Source organism: Panthera pardus, unplaced genomic scaffold (genome assembly GCF_024362965.1).
Source record: "Panthera pardus isolate Hobbes unplaced genomic scaffold, ASM2436296v1 HiC_scaffold_6, whole genome shotgun sequence".
In the NCBI taxonomy this organism is placed as follows: domain Eukaryota; kingdom Metazoa; phylum Chordata; class Mammalia; order Carnivora; family Felidae; genus Panthera; species Panthera pardus.
The window spans coordinates 25159991-25176743 of NW_026526991.1; the positions used below are offsets into that span (position 1 = coordinate 25159991).

Consider the following 16753-nt stretch of genomic DNA (forward strand, 5'->3'; position numbering starts at 1 on the left):
TGTCTCAGCTTTATTGATAATGCAAACTAAGTTCCAAAGTGGTTGTGCCAACTTACACTGTTACTAGAAGTGTATGAGAGCTCCTGTTGCTTCTTATCCTGACCAACCTCAAATTTTTCTAATTTTCAAAAATCTGGTATGTATACATTGGTATCCCACTAGTCTAAATAACCCTAATTAGGAAGGAAGCTGAATACTTTTTTCATATATTTTATCAACCATTTAGATATCCCTTATTATGAAATGGTGAAATGCCCTTCACTTTTGTTGCCCTTTTTTCTATAGGGTAGTCTTTTTTTTTTTAAGAAGTTCTTTATTCTGGATACTAGTATGTACTTGATTGATGTTACAGGTTGCAAAAATCTTCTATTCTGTGCCTTTTCTTTTTGTACTGTCTTTTGACACTTTTAAAAAAAAATTTTAGGACAGCCTCTTGATCAGAAGGGAGCCTAAAGGCCCACCCTTGGAGAGAAAGGCCATCATGAAGGGTAAAGCCTCCAAGCGGGGAGAGAACAGCATTGGAGCTGGTACCAAGCGTGCCACGAAGCTGGCCGTGTGCTCAGCAAGTACTGGCAGAGCCTGGAGTGATGACTGGGGTGGCTTTCTCAGGTAAGGGGCTGTGCTTCTGATTGTACTTATATTTGCATTTCCCATTCATGGCGATCAAGATTCCAGCAATGCACAGGAGCCCTCCAAAAATCATCCCACCCACCTGCAGGCTTTCCCTGTCATAGTAGAAGGGACTTTGGCATCCAAGGCAGGCAGCCCTGCCAGTGTGAAGAGAAGGCCCCAAGTCACTCTCTTCATGACACAGCTGGAGGGCAGGGCTGGGAGCCGTTTTCCTGAGCTCACCTGAGAGCTGGGTGCAGAAAGCAGGTCTGAAGAGGTTCCTGGGGCTGTCTTGACAATTTGGGGGTAGTCAATTTTCCCTTTATGTTTAATGCCTTTTGTGACTTGTTTATAAATCATTTACTACCCTTGAGGTATTCTGCTATATTATCTCCTAACAGCTTTATAGTTTTGACTTTCATACCTAAGTCATGAATCTACCTGGTATTGATTTTTGTCTATGTTATGAAGTAGAACTCAATTTCTTTTTATTTCATATAGATACCCAATTGTTCCAGCACCAATATTCCAGAGCAAGAAGAAATTCTACTGAGTTCTTTCTTTTCCTTTAATGTAGGTGTAGGAAACTTCTAGCCCTTAACTCAATTGCTTTCAGCTCATAGAGAAGGCAACAAGAAGGGGTTCAGTTTATTCCTAAAGTTGCTAAAACTCAAAAGAGTTGATTTCTTCAAATTGTTAGTTGTAATAATATGAGGCTGAAATGTGGAAATGGGTTTTTCTATCTAAATCTTTTAACGTTTATTCATTTTTGAGACAGAGAGAGACAGAGCATGAATGGGGGAAGGTCAGAGAGAGGGAGATACAGAATCTGAAACAGGCTCCAGGTTCTGAGCTGTCAGCACAGAGCCCGACGCGGGGCTCGAACTCAAGGACCGCGAGATTGTGACCTGAGCCGAAGTCGGACGCCCAACCGATGAGCCACCCAGGTGCCCCATGGGTTTTTCTATCTAAAACAGATATCTAACTTGCCTAACTTATAGTATAGAAAATAGGCTTAAACTATATTGAAAATAAAACGGATAAAAAATATTCCTAGACTTATAACATTTAATGTAATTCAATTCAACAAACACTTAAGAAGTAAAATATTTTATAACATTTATTTTATACCTAAAGATTATGCACATTTAACACTTTATTTTTGCTATCTTTGTAAATAAATAGAGTTTTGAGACTTGTTTTACCCTCAAGGTTTGGGCAGAATTGAGGCCATATCTCTATCTCATAGACTCTATCCTATTGTCATGGCACCTTCATACTTGAATCTTCTCTGCAACATTATTGCCCAGTGGTCAACTAATTTGAAGACTCAATATTGAATTTGACTGATCTGTACTTTTTCCATTTACTGAACAAAATTCGACTTGGAGGTCCACCCAGAAGCAACCTTCTTCCTCCTGTTGACTTTTCTAATCTTGCCTTCTTCACACTAAATAACACTAAGATTCTTTCATTCTTCTTGATGTCCTAATTTCATATCCCCTCATCATCCTAACTGACCAGCAGAAAGTAGAATAAACCATCACCTTCTTTACTTCACATATAATACCTCCATTAATGTATTTGTTTTTTGAGAAGCTACTTTTCATTGCTGCTTTTGCATGCCATCCACAACTAATCATAATAATGACATAAAATTAAATATCTATTTGTTAACACTAGCAAATAGCATTTTGTTCCTATTTTAAAAGTGATTGAGTCTAATATTCCTATATTTCTCTCATTCTTAAAAGTAACCTTAATTATGTTGCCTGTGTACTTACAGTTCATTTCAAATGGTTTAAAATTCACACACACACTCACACACACACACACACACACACACACACATTTCTTGAGAGGAAATAAAATCATTTCTAGTAAAACATATATCTAAGTGAGTTCTATATTTCACTCTTTAACATGTAGAGATTTTTTGGCCACTTTTTTTCTTCACTATTCTTTTTTTTTAGTGAGGCAAGGAAAATTCTGTTTCTCTGCTTAGTCACATTCTCAGCATGTGAATGGGACAACACCTTTGCCCCTCTCAGAAAGATTTTTTCTAGCATAGCCAGTCATAATTATGAAGTCTTTCCTTTATTCAACTATAAAGGTTTCTTTTTCTTTTTGAAGAATTACGACTGATGCTCCAAAAAACTCAATTATGCCTAGCAAAATTCCATTATCTCATTTCCCAAGGGGTACTAGAGCCCTGCCCCACCAGCCAGGATACACAAGAATTCTGTTTTAAAGCAGTTCCACATGAATGCCTATTTCTCCCTTGTGTTCTCCATGGCTGGGAACCACCTCTTTGAAAAACACAATGCCATGCTGAATGTGCATTTTTCATTAAAATGTGACCTGTTTCCAGGCTGGTATCTGTGCTCCACATTCAACTAACCCTTTGGCCAAATTCACACCCACATATTTTGGACATTCTTCTGGCCTAAAACTGCACCCAGAGCATCTGTTCTGTGCAAAGGATTAATGAAAAAAAAATGTGTGTGCAGGTCAGAAGCTAGTCTAGTGACTGCACATCCCCCTTCAGATGCTTCATCAGCTCACAAAATGTATGAGACAACTATCAGCCATATGGAGTTTATGGCTTACTTTAAACCTTAAATCTTTTAAACTTATAGATGGGAAGGCCACGAGAAAAATGAAAAAACAAAAACAAATCTTGGAGAACATTTTCCTTCTGTTTTAGTTCTTGGCCGTTTGGTAATCTCTGATGGTGTCTAATATTAGACTCTTAAAGAAAATCTTTTCCTTAGGCTGTTCTATTATAATCAGGAGTCTAAGAAAAGATTGGGTTATTTTTTCTATGATTAGAAAAGAACAAGAAAAATATAATTTTAAATATCAAAATAAGTGGAGGGGAAAGCTTGTGTACATTTTCCTTTACTCAAAAGTCTTCATTTTCCTCTTTCCTCTGCATCACCTCTAGAAAGAAAAGCCATAAAGGCAACCAATTTGGAAAGCAGAACCTAAAACATGTTTAAGGAAAATGTATTTTTTAAATATAGATGTTTTTTTTAAATAAGTAAATAAAAATATAGATGATATGAATATATATATATATTTTTTTTTTTTCACGTAATGTAGTGTATTAAGAGTGCACTAAAGACTATGTCTGGACATTATTCTCAAATAAAATCTCCCAAATTAAGGTGTGCCTGAGTGTCTCAGTCAGTTAGGCCTCAAGCTCTTTCTTGGTTTTGGCTTGGGTCATGATCTCACAGTTGCGGAGTTCGAGCCCCACATCCTACTCCACACTGTCAGTGTGGAATCTGTTTGGGGTTTTCTCTCTCTCTCTCTCTCTCTCTCTCTCTCTCCCTCCCTCCCCCACGCACTCTTTCTTGCTCTCAAAATAAATAAACTTTTAAGAAAATCTCCCAAGTTATACTATACAAATCCTCAGCTAAATTTCCCTTTTGCATATAGAGAGTTAAATGGTCATAAACATGACTAAAAAAGCCTCTCCTGTTTTTGCCTAAGGAGATGAGTTTAGGGACTATATAATCTTTCATATTCAAATATGTAACATTTCTCTTTATCCTTCTGCTATATGCCATGGCCCTTTGCCACCCAGGCAGGAAGGAGCCAATGTCAACAGACATCTGCAGCAGAACCCTATGAGTTACTTAGACCAAAACAGTGAGGACCCTCCATTCTGGCCACCAGACGTTGTAGCCATTTCTCTAAATGTCCTGTTTGTGACCTTGACTCTTTAGTTCCCCTTCACAGCATTCTATACTTGAAAGAGCTACTATGATTGCCTCTGATTCTCCCTTCCAGTCTGAATACAGAAGGGAGTCTCCTCCTCACTGCCTCAACCCCCCCTCACCAACCTTAGAGAGGCAAGAATAGAACCTAAGAATTGACCAACAAATACTGCAGGGGTGACAGTGAAACTATTGTGGAATTCTTGGTTCCTAACCCCCTGCCTTAAGAATAAACTAATACAAAACACTGACACAACTTTGGAAGAAAGCAGTTTCAACTATATCACCACAGCATTGGCCAAAGACATAGTGAAAGTAATGCTGCAAAAAAAAAAAAAAAAAAAAAAAAACAAAAAAAAACTAAAGGAAAACAGCAAATGCTAATCCCTGAGATATGGTTTTCATTTTCCAACCTAGCAGAACTCAGGTGCAGCTTTGGTTTATTGTGAATCAAATCCCTTAAAAGGTAACAAGCGTCTACAAAAAAAAAAAAAAAAAAAAAAAAACATCTTCCAATGTCTGTCTTTTCCTTTGAAGCCAGACACTGGCTATTTACATTTTAAACAGTTTTCAACATTCTTTTCACGTTTTTAATTTAAATTGACACCTTTTGAGGGTTAGTGAAATGAGATGCAAACAGAATTAACAAATCTATATGTTTGCTTTTTTTTCAGGTAGCGGAGCAGAAAAGATAGCTGTTTGCTAAAAATTATTATCCCAGAGCACCCCCTTATGGCAAATGCACTAATGCAAGTGCTTCCGTAGGAAAAGTAAAAAAAAAGTGTTTCAAACCTTCAGTATACGGAGGTAAATATTGCTTTTCCACTCTTAAGATCTTTTCTTCATTTTTCTTTTTTTTTTTTTAATTTTTTTAATGTTTATTTATTTTTGAGACAGTGACAGAATGCGAGTGGGTTAGGGACAGAGAGAGAGGGGGACACAGACTCCAAAGCAGGCTCCAGGCTCTGAGCTGTCAGCACAGAGCCCAACGCGGGGCTTGAACTCAGGAGCTGTGAGATCACGACCTGAGCCGAGGTGGAGCTGAAGTCAGACACTCAACCAACTGAGCCACCCACGTGCCCCTCTTTTTTATTTTTATTTTTTAATATAAGCTCTACGTCCAGTGTGGGACTTGAACTCACAACCCCGAGACCAAGAGTCACATGCACTACTGACTGAGCCAGCCAGGTCCCCCTTTTCTTTATTTTTGTTGGGAAATTAGAAAGCATCTTGCCACTCAAAAGAACAGTCTCATTTCACTTCATAGATAGATTTATTTACTACTTCAAAAATAATTTCTTTCATGCTAGAACATGGAATCCTATACTTTAGATTCACCCAATAATGGCAAACCTAAATTAACCCAGTTTTTATACTTCTGTTGAACTTAATTCTCAAATGGCTTTCCTCTACCACCAGCTGAACTTGAAGTATTTTGTCAAGTGCCATCTTTCACTAAACCATGCATACCCACTAGCCTCTGAATTCCTCTTGGGTGTCATCTTCATAACCCATACATGTTACAAGTGCCATATGAGCTGTTATTTACTAAACAGAATCATTAAGTCCTATTGTTAAGATAGATCATGAACTGTCGCAGCTATAAGTGTGATTCTCTGGTGGGTTTTTGCTGAAGCTAGAAAGACAAGAAATGAGATAGTTCTGCCCCAAGCAGGCAAATGTTTATAATAATTTAGCACAACCAGAAATTCATACATAACTTCTATTTTTCTAATCCATTATATATTTTTTTCTTCAAATGTTTATTTAAATTCTACTTAGTTACATATAGCGTAATACTGTTTTCAGGAGTAGAATTTAGTGATTCATCACTTACGTATAATACCCAGGGCTCAACACAACAAGTACCCTCCTTAATACCCATCACCCATTTAGCCCATCCCCCATCCACTTCTCCCCATCAACCCTGGGTTGCTCTCTATCATAAAGAGTCTTTTATGGTTTTCTAACTCATTATTTAGATTCTTCAAGTTTTCTATATGTGTTAAGAATACATCTCTGTGTTCTTGTGTTAAACATTAGAAAAAAGCATTTAAATTTAAATGTATGATAGAATTTGGTTTAACAGCATCTTTAAATGCTAATCAAAAGAATATTCAATATTGAGTTTCTATATCCCTCTGAGAAAACATCCTCATTATTAATTTATAATCACCTTATCCTGAGGGCATGATATAAATCCCATCATAACAGAGTTCCAAAAAGGTCAGGCCTACAACCCTAAGTCCTTAGAAGCCTTAGTCCTACAGCTAGATGAGACCTCAGTGTTCAACATAGGACCAAACCCAGGGGGTAGTGACTTGAGAAATAGGCTCACAGGTACAAGATTAAATACCAGGTTAGAGGGGAGCAAGGGGATTATTATTAGACAAAAGGCCCAAACAAACCACATGTCCAAACCAGCTATTCCCCAGTGTAAGAGTGGGCCAGCTACCACCAGGGTTTGGATCCTCATGGACAGAGTTGGGGCAGGGTAACCTCCCTAAAACATCCAAGAGTTGGTACATGCTGAGAGGTAAGTCCCAGTAAATGTTCTTGAAGAGTTCCAAGTAGCAAGCCAGGTAATCAAGATCAGTGCAGTCCAGTGGAAAGAAAGCATGATCTAGAGCCAGTAAAGGAGCCAGGGTAGGCCCTAGGCAATGACCATATATGGAATTTGCCCATTTTTTGGCTGTTGTGTAGGGCTGGATAAAAGGTACAGGGTGAGAGTGGGAGAGACAGAAACAGAGAGACAGAGACTAACAGATTGACAGACTGTTTAGCCCCAAGTTGGAACTCTTAAAATGTTCGCTTCCTTTTCTTCCTCCCAACAAGAAGCCGCAGCACTCAAAAAAGAACATAAAAGGACACCTGGGTGGCTCAGTCAGTTGAGTGTCTGACTCTTGATTTCGGCTCAGGTCATGATCTCATGATTTGTTGGATGGAGCCCTGCATCAGGCTCTGTGCTGACAGCTCAGAGCCTGCTTGGGATTCTCTCTCTCCCTCTCTCTCCCCAAGTAGATAATCTTTAAAAAACAAAACAAAACAGGGGCACATGGGTAGCTCAGTCAGTTGAGTGTCCAACTTCAATTTAGGTCATGATCTCATGGTTCACGAGTTCGAGTCCCACATGGGGATCACTGCTGTCAGCACAGAGCCAGCTTCAGTTCTTCTGTCCTCCTTTCTCTCTCTGCCCCTCCCCAGCTCACATTCTCTTCCCTCAAAAATAAATAAACATTAAAAAAAAAAAAACAATAGAACATAAAGCTTTCTGCCCCTGGATGCCACTGAGTAACCATCATTAAAGTCTCCCCTCCTACCACCATCATGTCTAAGTCAGAGGCTCCCAAAGAGCCTGAACAGCTGCAGAAGCTCTTTATCAGGGGTTTGAGCTTTGAAACAACCAATGAGAGTGTAAGGGGCTATTTTGAACAATGGGGAATGTTTATGGATTGTGTGGTAATCAGAGATCCAAACACCAAGAACTGCAGACCCTTTGAGTTTGTCACATATGCCACTGTGGTGGATGCAGCCACAAATGCAAGGGCACACAAAGTGGATGGAAGAGTTGTGGAACCAAAGAGGGCTGCCTCAAGAGAAGATTCTCAAAGACCTGGTGCCCACTTAATTGTGAAAAAGATTTTTGTTGGTGGTAATAGAGAAGACACCATCTTCTTAGATGGTGATGAAGAACACTATCTAAGAGATTATTTTGAATAGTATGTGAAAACTGAAGTGACTGACATCATGACTGACCAAGGCAGTGCCAAGAACAGTTTTGCTTTTGTAACATTTGATGACTATAACTCCGTAGACAAGATTGTCTTTCAAAAGTAACACACTTTGGGGCGCCTGGGTGGCTCAGTGGGTTAAGCATCCAACTCTTGATTTCAGCTCAGGTCATGATCTCATGGTTTGTGAGTTGGAGCCCCGTGTTAGGCTCTGCACTGACAGGGTGGAGCCTTCTTGGATTCTTTCTTTCTCCCTCTATATCTGCCCCTCCCCGACGCTCGCACATGCCCTCTCTCTCTCTCTCTCTCCTCTCCCACTCATGCGTGCTCTCTCTCTCAAAATATATATACCATACTGTGAATGGCCACAACTGCAAAGTAAGAAAAGCCCTATCTAAGCAAGAGGTGGCTAGTGCTTCATCCAGACAAAGAGGTTGAAGTGGTTCTGGAAACTTTGGTGGTGGTTGTGGAGGTAGTTTTGGTGGGAATGACAACTTTGGTCATGGAGGAAACTTCAGTGAGCCGGTAGCTTTAGTGGAAGTCCAGGTGGTGGTAGATATGGTGGCAGTGGAGACAGCTATAATGGATTTGGTAATGATGGAAGCAATGGAAACTATAATGATTTGGGCAATTATAACAATCAATCTTCAAATTCTGGACCCTCAAAAGGAAGAAATTTTGGATGCAGAAGCTCTGGCCACTATGGCGGTGAAGGCCAAAATTTTGCCAAACAATGAAACCAAGGTGGCTATGGTGGTTCCAGCAGCAGCAGTAGCTATGGCAGTGGCAGAAGGTTTTAATTACTGCCAAGAAACAAAGCTTAGCAGGAGAGGGAAGCCAGAGAAGTGACAGGGAAGCTACAGGTTACCACAGATCTGTGAACTCAGCCAAGAACAGTGGTGGCAGGGCCTAGCTGCTGTATACAAAGAAGACATGTTTTAGACAATACTCATGTGTCCATACACATGGGCAAAAAACTCGAGGACTGTATTTGTGACTAAGTGTAAACAGATTATTTTAGTTTCTGTTCTGTAGAAAATGTAAAATATTCCAACAAAGGGTTTTAATGTAGATTTTTTTTTTTTGCACCCATGCTGTTGATTGTTAAATAGCCTGATCATGTGTCTTTAAAAAACACACAAAACATAAAATGTGGAACACTTCCTCCCTCACTTTGCCTAAAGGTCTATCATGACTTCATATCATTCTTACTATTCATTATTTCAAAGAGACAACTTTTTTTTTCTAAAATCAATCCAATGGGTTCGTCCTGACTCGTCGTTCATAATCTGATCTTCAGTCCTTCCTTTTCTAGAGAAATGTTAGTTCCAAAGAACTCAAGGTCTCTTGCAGCGACTTTTACCAGTGATGAACCTTGCTTCATCCAAAAGTACCTCCCTCACCTGTCTCAGCCTTGGCATTGAAGCTTACCATGCATCCAACTGAACTTCAGGGCACTAGGTAGCTGAATAGCTAATCTAACTTGGGTGGACTGCCCCTCCAGCTCCTTGTTCCAGAATTTCTTGGAAACTACCAGAAAAGTCCACTAGAGGTCACTTTACTGCCACATGCAATGGATAGGGAATTTCAGAGTTTCATTTCTCCCAAAATGGTTATGAAATAAAGTGTTGATGTTAAAGTTCTAAGAAAATATGAAAACAACTTGGGAATTACCATGTCTTTCCATGCCACAGTGCAGAGTGCTCCCAGAATTTCAAACACAGGAGGCTGAAAGTGCTTATGGAAATTATAAAAAATTGAGAGGAAATCAGTTTATTGCTTCCTAAAAGCCACATTCATCACTTATTCCTTCATACTAGACCAGAACCCATATGACTCCAGAAAGACACTAGAGCAGGCAGGGTTCCTAATTTGGAGATGGTATATTCTTAGGTATTGGAAGGTCTGTGAACCTCTAAAATTGTGTTTTTCTGAGGATAGAACGATCCTCAAAGAAGTTTAAGAGATGAAAGACTCAGAAACGGGAAGAGCTGCTTTTTTTTCACCAAAGAAAATTGAAAGAGAAATTTGGGCTCAGAAACCCCCTCCAACACTAAGATTTTCTCAGCCAGCCAGGGACAAATCAAGGAATTGATATTTGAGCCTCTGTCCTTTAGAAAGGACCTGAGTGGCAGCAACTGAAAGGCTAGCAAAACTTCAGCATTCCCCACCAAACTAAAAGGTACAGAATAAACGATAATTATGGTTAAGGCAGAATGCAACCTAAAAACAAAGAGAAGATAACATGAGAATGGCTCCCCAGGACCCAAAACCCCAGGCACTAGGGACAAATGGGTTAGAAAAAGGGGTGGAAACCCTCAGTGTGATGCAGATTTGTTTGAAGTGGAGTGACCAGCTACTAAATAGGGGAGTCCCCACAGATCAGCTCACCCCTCCCCCACAGCCCTATGTGAGCTCATAATACCTACCCTTCTGAAAGCAGTTGCCTCATAGGGATTCAAACTGACCAAAATGGAAAGCTTTGGATGAGTGGAGCTGGGGTCTGCCATCGGTATAAAGTCTGAGAATTCAGAAAGTTCTGAAGTGTGGGCAGGTGAGCCTGAAAGAAAAGAGAATTCAGAGAACTGTGATTTATTTCTGTCCCATTAGGGATGGAAGATGCTTTGATATATACTTAAACCATCTCTGGGGAGTTTAGAGTTTAGGATATTTTGAAAATAAAGGCTTTTGTTTTTGACTGTTACTCCTGACCCTTCCCATCTATTAACTAAATTTGACTTATTAACTTATTAGCAAAAATCCTGTCCATTTGAAGATGGTGCTAGGTATCCTTGTACCAAAATACTCTCCCTAATCCTCTGGGGAAATGACTATATTTACTTGTCTCAGCACTGGGCTTCTTCAGAAATGGTCACGCTTATGGGAAGTTTTATACTATGTCTTAAAAGCAATCTAACCGGAATCCTAGAATGGAATCATCTCAAAATAGAAGCATAGTCTAATTTTGTAGCAGTATGCCATCCGTATAGTCCTAAAGATACTAAACAGGTTCTTTTTAAATCAAAGGATCAAACAGGCACCTCTGTCTACAAGCACTTAGGAAAAAATGAGCCAAATTTATATTTTCAAGCCAATAACATCCAGTAGACTACACAAACAAGTAGAAACAAAACCAAGATATACTGCAAGACTGATTCCAACTCCAAACAAATTCTGTGAACTTCTCAGGTCTCTTACCTTGCTACCACAGATATTCCACTTGATCTGATATTTAGCATATTAATTACAATGTAAAGTATAAGGATTCAAAGTCCAGGCACTAATCCCTTGGAAACCCTAAGATCTAAGTGCCAATGTAGCTATTTTCTAGTTTTGTGATTTTGAAATTATTTAACTTCAGTTTCCTTATCTGTAAAATGGAAATAATAAGATCTACTTTGTAAGGATTAGGAAAGGAGGTGTGTGTGTACTTGAGTTATCCCAGCCTCCTCTCAGATGACAGGGTAAGCCAAAATACAATGTACTCTACAGAAAACACTTGGAGAAACAAAAGTATCATATAAAGAACACTAACTGATAAATCCATAATGATACAGAGCATACTGAGGGTTCACTTCTGCCATCACACATAATAAAAAAAGACTAAAATTTGTTTCAGATCTATTAAAATTGTTCTTTCAATCATTTGTAGGACAAATAAAAAGCTACCAGAAGACTTGTTTCTACTCAACATCAGAAAAAGTTACCAACAGCAGTCCTAAAACAGAAGGGCTGCCTCTGGAAACTGTGAGTCCTTTGTTACTAGAATCATAGGACAAGGGAAGATGATGGGAGGGAAATGAGGAGGGCACTCAAGGATGTCCAGATGTCAACCACTTGGCTGGACTTTATCAGGTCTCTTCCAAAGCTGAAAACTTTTTTTTTTAACTTTGATTTTTTACTTTTGATTTAAGATATATTTAAAACGTCAGATTCTCTTTTTTTCATGGTTTACATACTGCTGAATTCAAATTATTTGCATTTTATTTAAAATTATTTCTTAAATTTAAATCCAAATTAGTTAACATATAGTGTAACAACGATTTCAGGAATAGAATTTAGTGATTCACCCTTACCTACATGTTGCACCCAGTGCTCATTCCAACAAGTGTCCTGCTTAATGCCCCTTGCCCATTTAGCCCATCCCCACACCTAACACCCCACCAGCAACCCTCAGTTTGTTCTCTGTATTAAGGGTCTCTTATGGTTCGTCTCCCTTCCTATTTTTATATTATTTTTGCTTCCCTTCTCTTATGTCCATCTCTTTTGTATCTTAAATTCCACATGAGTGAAATCATGATATTGGTGTTTTTCTGACTGACCTATTTTACTTAGCATAATACACTCTAGTTCCATCCACCTTGTTGCAAGATTTCACTCTTTCTGATCACCAAGTAATAACCGTTGTATATATATACCACATTTTCTTTATCCATTCATTCATCGATGGACATTTGGGCTCTTTCCATACTTTGGTTATTGTCGATAGTGCTGCTGTAAACACTGGGGTGCATGTGCCCCTTTGAATCAGTACTCCTGTATCCTTTGGATACCTAGCAGTGCAATTCCTGGGTCATACGGTAGTTCTATTTTTAATTTTTTGAGGAACTTCCATACTGTTTTCCAGAGTGGCTGCACCAGTTTGCATTCCTACCGCAGTGCAAAAGGATTCCTCTTTCTCCTCATCCTCTCCAACATCTGTTGTTGCCTGAGTTGTTAATGTTAGCCATTCTGACAGGCGTGAGGTGGTATCTCATTGTGGTTTTGATTTGTATTTCCCTGGTGATGAGAGATATGGAGCATTTTTTCATGTGTCTGTTAACCATCTGCATGTCTTCCTTGGAGAAGTGTCTATTCATGTCTTTTGCCCATTTCTTCACCAGATTATTTGTTTTTTGGGTGTTGAGTTTGATAAGTTCTTTATAGATTTTGGATACTAACCCTTTATCTGATATGTCATTTGCAAATATCTTCTCCCATTCCATCGGTTGCCTTTTAGTTTTGCTCATTGTTTCCTTCACTGTACAGAAGCTTTTTATGTTGATGAGGTCCCAATAGTTCATTTTTGCTTTTGCCTTGCCTATGGAATCATGTCAGGTAAGAAGTTGGTGTGGCCGAGGTCAAAGAAGTTGTTGCCTGTTTTCTTCTGTAGGATTTTGATGGCTTCCTGTCTTATGTTTACTTATGAAACTGGACCACCTTCTTACACCATTTGAATTTATTTTTGTGTATGGTGTAAGAAGGTGGTCCAGTTTCATTCTTCTACATGTTGCTTTCCAGTTTTCCCAACACATTTGCTGAAGAGTCTATCTTTTGTCCATTGCATATTCTTTCTTGCTTTGTCAAAGATTAGTTGGCCATATGTTTGTGGGTCCATTTCTAGGTTCTCTCTTCTGTTCCATTGATGTATGTGTCTGCTTTTGTGCCAGTACCATACTGTCTTGATGATTACAGCTTTGTAATACAGCTTGAAGCCTGGAATTGTGATGCCTCCAGCTTTGGTTTTCTTTTTCAGGATTGCTTTGGCTATTCGAGGTCTTTTGTGGTTCCATACAAATTTTAGGATTGTTTGTTCTAGCTCATGAAGAATGCTGGTGTTATTTTTTAGGGATTGCACTGAATATGTAGATTGCTTTGGATAGTATCAACATTTTAACAATATTTTTCCAAACGATGAGCATGGAATGTTTTTCTATTTGGGGGAGGGGGTCTTCTTCAATTTCTTTCATAAGCTTTCTATAGTTTTCAGTGTATAGATTTTTCACCTCTTTGATTAGGTTCATTCCTAGGTTCTTAATGGTTTTTGGTATGAAAACTGTTTGCTAAAGAATTACAGAAGGATATTCTATACCAAAACTACACTCATGGGGCACCTGGCTGGCTCAGTTGGTAGAGTGTGTGACTCTTGATCTCCAGGTAGTGTGTTCAAGCCTCACTTTGGGCATAGACTTTACTTAAAAACAAAAACAAAAATTATACTCTTGATCTACATTACTACTCTTGCTCAACTTTCCAAAAAAGCATCTTCCTACAGTGGTTGCACTAACTGAAGAAAAAATGTTCACATTTTCTGCTTCTTTGCAATTACAGTAAAACTTTGGTTTGTGAGCATAGTTTAGTTTTGGAAACATGCTTGCAATCCAAAGCACTTGCATATCAAAGCAAATTTCAAGAACCATTGGCCCACTGTGATCATGTGACATTCAGCATCACATACTACTTGCATTGCAAGACATCACTCATTTATCAAGTTAAAATTTATTACAAATATTTGCTCATTTTAAGGAACACTTGCAGAACAAGTTATTCCAATCCAAAGTTTAACTGTATTCCTAAAAACACTCATTCACAGGAGCTAGAAACCTAGCTCTAGGACACAGTGGCTTAAAAAGCAAAAGCTACAGGAGGGCCTGGCTGGATCAATCAATGGAACGTGTGACTCTCAAACTGAGGTTGGAGCCCTACATTGGGTGTAGACAGTACTAACAAAATAAACTTAAAAAAATAAGTGAAATAAAATGTTTTTAAAAAGCAAAAGCTACACTAATGACATAAAAAAAGAATTTTATAGCATTGTTCAGTTTGTTCAGAAATGAAACAAACTTTTATGTATATATTTGAATTCAATTCTTTAGTTTATCTTCCTAATGAAATACCTGTTTTCCTAAGAATTGTAAGAAAAACAAAAATATTATCAGAGCATCTGAAGGCTTTTAACATTAAAATAAGCTATAAGCCACCAAATAGATGTTGTGTGTGGCATACCTAAAAGCAGACCCGAAGTTGAGAGCTGCCAGTTGTCTCAGTGTATGTATAGACCAAAGCACTGTACATAGTAGAAGTAAGTATACATAGGAATCTCTGGAGTCTTCCTGGATTCAAATCCTGGTGTTGCTACCTGTTAACTACATGACCTAAAACAAGTTACTTGATCTCCATACCTCAGTGTCTTCATTTCTAAATGGGAATAACAGTATATACTTCATGGGCTTAGTGTGAGGATTAAATGACAAAATACTTACAAAGCTGCATGCATAGTCCCTGGGCATAAAAGTGAGTGTTTATGAAATAATAGATACCATTAACACAATAGCTCCCACTGGATAGGTGATAGACTTGTTAAATATTTTTAAATGAATTTTTTTAATAAAAACAATATATGCTTATTGTAGAATGTGTAAATGACTACAAAGAATTTAAAAAGGATATTAATCACCCATAATCCTAACAATTAAAGAAAGGACTATTACATTTGGCATATTCTTTCCAAATATTTTTTTCTTGTATATTTTTCCATGGTTGAGGATCATATGTTCACAGTCTGGTAGATTGAGGAATAGGTTTAGAGCTGCACCTTCTTCAGTGTCATAGGTGAGATGACAGATACCATGAAAAACTATATTTTCCTCTTTTTCATTATCTTTTTTTTCCAGGACTTTACTATCTACAGAGTAAAGACATAGCCCTGTAATCCTTGGCTACTTTTTTTTTTTTTAAGATTTTATTGGTAAGTAATCTCTACATCCAACATGGGGTTCAAGCAACCCCAAGATCAAAAGTTACATGCTCTAGTTCTACCAACTGAGCCAGCCAGGTGCCCCTCCCTGGCTTCTTAATGCGAACTTTCTCACTTTCAAATGTACATCTCCTTTCTAAGCACCTCAGGAGGTGAGGTACCCACTTCTGTAACCCAAACTTCTCTTCTCCCTTTTTCTCCAATGCCAGACTGGCCCTGAAGAATTCCTCCCCTGGACTGTGCAGAGACAGATGTCTAGAAATGGAGCTTCTTCCCACCATTATTTCCTTTAACATTTTTTAACTATAAAAATTACATAAAGTGGGACACCTGAGTGACTCAGTTAAGTATCTGACTCTTGATTGCAGCACAGGTCATGATCTCATGGTTTGTGAGTTCAAGCCCCACATCAGGGTTCTCTCTCTTCCTCCCTCTCTCTGTCCCTCTCCTACTCACACGTGTGTACTCTCTCTCTCAAAATAAATAAATAAACATTTTTTGAAAATTACATAAAACTTCATAGAAATAATTACCCATTTGTCCCTATATTAGATGTATAGCAAACAGCAGCGTCTGGCTGGCTCAGTCAGAAGGCCATGCAACTCTTGATCTCGAGGTCATGAGTTCAAGCCCCACATTTGGTATGGTGATTACTAAAAAAAATTAATAAACTTAAAAAAATTTTAAGAACAAATAAAGATGTATGACCAATATAACTTTAAACTGGATCATCAAGAAATTGATCTCTACTCTATAATAAGGCACAATGGTTGTCAGAGTTACAAATCATCATCTGCTACCATCTAATCTAGTACCTTTTTTTTTCAAGATTTTATTTTTGGGGTGCCTGGGTAGCTTAGTTGGTTAAGCATCCAACTCTTGATTTTGGCTCAGGCCATGATCTCATGGCCATGAGATTGAGCCCCACACTGGGCTCTGTACTGGGAGTGGAGCCTGCTTAAGATTCTCTCTCTACCTCTCCCTTTGCCCCTCTGTCCCTTGCTTGTGTGCAAGTGTGTACTCTCTCAAAAAATATATGTATATATTTTTTATTTTTAAGTAATCTATATACCCAACATGAGACTCAGACTTAACAACCCTGAAATCAAGAGTTGAATGTTCTACCAACTAAGCCAGCCAGGCAACCCTCTAATCTAGTACTTTTAACTCTG

At 38.5% G+C, this 16753-nt stretch overlaps 1 protein-coding gene and 2 pseudogenes across 2 annotated transcripts in view; 2 read left to right on the forward strand and 1 right to left on the reverse strand.

Moving 5' to 3' along the window:
- Positions 1–510: 510 nt before the first annotated feature.
- On the reverse strand, positions 511–807 carry LOC109265361 (FXYD domain-containing ion transport regulator 4-like; annotated as a pseudogene).
- A 6854-nt stretch (positions 808–7661) lies between these two features.
- LOC128775105 (heterogeneous nuclear ribonucleoprotein A1-like) lies at positions 7662–8951 on the forward strand (annotated as a pseudogene).
- A 1571-nt stretch (positions 8952–10522) lies between these two features.
- Positions 10523–16753, forward strand: part of USP44 (ubiquitin specific peptidase 44) — a 54903-nt gene continuing 48672 nt past the window's right edge. For both annotated transcript variants that reach the window (XM_019446483.2, XM_019446482.2), the window contains exons 1-2: positions 10523–10619; positions 11718–11812. The gene's annotated coding sequence lies outside the window, so the exon portion shown is untranslated. The remainder of the gene's footprint in view (positions 10620–11717; positions 11813–16753) is intronic.